At 34.6% G+C, this 3,051-nt stretch overlaps 1 long non-coding RNA gene across 1 annotated transcript; it reads right to left on the bottom strand.

Annotated features, from left to right (window-relative positions):
• Positions 1-619: 619 nt before the first annotated feature.
• Positions 620-2,455, bottom strand: LOC149543105 (uncharacterized). Its single transcript, XR_016355595.1, has 2 exons — positions 2,136-2,455; positions 620-1,980 (listed from the first exon to the last, which is right to left on the bottom strand). It is a non-coding gene; the product is annotated as an uncharacterized LOC149543105 (long non-coding RNA).
• Between the last annotated feature and the right edge of the window lie 596 nt (positions 2,456-3,051).

The raw sequence follows: 3,051 nt of genomic DNA, 5'->3' as shown, positions 1-3,051 counted from the left end.
TCATATAAAAATTAATTATCATTTTATTGTGATTAAGGTCATACTACTACATTAAAATCTAAATTTTTGACCAATCAAATTAATTTTATTTTTTCAGATGAGGCCTAATAGTTTAGAAACCATATTCAATTTCCTACATATTCTTTTCTTACAACTTTTTGATATAAAATTCATAACTAATTCAACATTGCACGTGAAGTTAACATAGCCCCAATTTATTGATTTTATCGTGCACATATCCACAAGTGGTGTGGATCAAGAAAATATTGGAAGCCATTTAGGAAAAGGTTATTAAGCTTAATCAATAGATTATTGAAAGTGAGATTCTCAAGTGATTTTGACAAACTAAGAGTTGTGAAAGTGAGATATTTATTAGTAATCTTATTACATGCATTAAAAAGACAATTTAAGATTTTCGTGAACTTAGAGATGCTTAGTTACTAATCCATGCAATTTTAATTTGTATAACTGAGATTGAAGTATTTGCTCTGTGAGATCATGCTTATACTCACTTTTTTTCTAGAACCAATAGACAAAGTTTATCAAGGCCAATGCTTGGCATTAAATTCTTATAGACAAACATTTGTGGAATGCCTTGTAATTCTATTGGCAAAAGAGATGAAGCCTAACAAAAGAAAAAATATTTTTCATATACTAATGTCATCCTTCATAATTGTCAACAGCGTGCAACATAATTAGAATATCTATGAAACTCAAAAATCTTTTAATCAAGCAAAATATATGAACGAACATGACAGTGCTGTTATATATTAATCGGATTGTTCATATATCCAACACCTGCAACCTGTAATGCCGTTTCTTTCTGCTACTTTAACTTCTTATACCTCTAGTTTAGTCATTTCTTCCTTCTGCTAGAGAATTGTCTGTCCCTCATGCTCAATGATCTTTTTTTCCAGAATCTTTTGCGACTTTGACTCTACAGGGAAAATATTGTTCCTTCCTCTGAGTTCATTTCTGCTGTAATCATCTGCCTTTGAGGTGTGATCTTTTATGGAGCTTGTAGTAATTGCTCTGCTTCTGATCTTTCTTCTTTACCTACAAATATGGGTTTAGTAGGCTTTTCCTTTGATTTCAGTATACAAAAGTCTATGAAAGAGATAATCCCTAGAAACTCTATGCTTTGTACTCTTGGAGAGCTGTCAATCTTCCATTTTGTCTTTGTTTTAACAATCTTTGCTCCAGTATCTTTTCAACTTATCAAAACCCTTGTGCAGTCACGTTGTTGACTCGTCTAGAAGCTTTACATCTAATTTGGATAAGGCGGGATTATCAGATAGAACACACGACCATGTCGGAGACATCACCAGGCATGGCCGCCATTATGAGGAGCACGAGAAGAATGATAACAGGAACAAGAAGCAGTATAAGAGGAGGGGAAGGAAGAGGCGGCAGAACCAAAGGAAGAAATAATAATAACACTGCCAGGAAAATCAGCGCCCAAATGGATTCAACACTGAAGTAGGTTTTTACATATGACCTCATATTTTCTCTACTTAGCTTCTAATCCTCCACCATGCTCTTGGCACATCCACAAATTTAACTTTGCGTATATTATAGAATATTTTCAGGTAAATTGGATATTTCGCTGCCCCTTTTAAACTTTGGATTCTGAGTGATTATAACCCTATTTTTGTGCAATGAATGCAAGTCTATGAAATTTCAAACTTACCTGGTGAAATCGTTTTGGTAGCGTTGTACGGGACCAAACCAGATGACTTTTCCCCAAATTCAGGAGAGGAAAGTTGAAAGCCTTGAAAACGAACGAAAATGCAAAGAACCTTCAATACCAAAATTTCTGGCCAACCTAGAGTGTAACGAGTAAGTTTCCCCAAATTCAGCAGAGGAAAGTTAAATGCCTTGAAAACGAACAAAAATGCAAAGAATCTTTCATCATTGTTATGACATCTGTATTCCTCGGTGGCCGAGCGTTCACCGCTTCCTATCGTTGGCACAAAAAATCTGAAACGCCCAACGAATCTTGGATTAAAATACAAATTCTCACTATTCAGTCTTCAATGCAACTATAAAGATTTTTCCCTCTTGACTGAGCTTTCAAAACAATCACTGACTTCAAAATAAAATTAAAAAGCAAAAAGAGATGTATGGAGGCGCACCTATTTTGAGAAGCGAGCGGACTTCAGGAATATTTCATGCTTGTATTTGAAAAAATCCAGATACAGTTCTTCTGAGTCCTTTCCGACGATAAGTTTATAAAAATAAAAAAATCCTACAAAAGTCTTTCGAAAAGATTCTGATCTACAGAAAATCGAATTCGTTAGAATCGTACAGAAGGCCCTGCATTATCCGATCTCAAATCTTTATGGCCATTTTAACACATTTTTGGTCTGGAATTAAACTCAAACCCCTCTTGCTTCTCGGTTTACATCCTGCCTTATAATCTACCGAAGCATTTTTACTATAATGTTACCAAATTAAACAATAAACTTGAGGGATTTCATTTAATAAGCTAACTAAAACCACGTGCAGACGGAGGAAGAATTTCCGGTAGTTTGAAAACTAGGTGCGCTAATGCATATGAAAAAGTTAGTTTTGGGACTAAGTTCATCGAATACCTCCCTCAATTACAGATTAGACGTGCTTTTTAGGTCAAATTGATTATCATCTTAATGAATTTGCTTTGAAACATGTCAAAACAAATGCGTTACAAGAAAAATGTGATAGATATCTATGACCGTTGCACAATCTTCTCTTAATTGAAAAGAAAACAACATTAGTTTATTACTAAAAGTCATTAGACGGATGGAAAAAAACAAGAGCCGACTGTAGCATAGTTCCTGCCAAATGCTGAAAGGGCTGTTTTGACAAACAGGGTACCGGAATCCATTAAAGCATATAATGTACAGGATTTCTGCGTTATCGAGCACTAGTTTAGTTTTTAAGATGCAAAATGATCAATCACATCCCTGAACCATCTACTCGTGAGATCTATCATATAGTTGCATTGTCTTTGCACTATCAGTATTTTAGAATTACATAGTTGATGTAAATTCTGAAACAGCATCCAACTGA

The sequence above is a fragment of the Cupressus sempervirens genome, chromosome 8 (genome assembly GCF_028749045.1).
Source record: "Cupressus sempervirens isolate cs-2001-9-10 chromosome 8, ASM2874904v1, whole genome shotgun sequence".
NCBI classification, from domain to species: Eukaryota; Viridiplantae; Streptophyta; class Pinopsida; order Cupressales; family Cupressaceae; genus Cupressus; species Cupressus sempervirens.
Note: the sequence above shows the minus strand (reverse complement) of the source record. Positions and strands in the feature narration are given on the sequence as shown.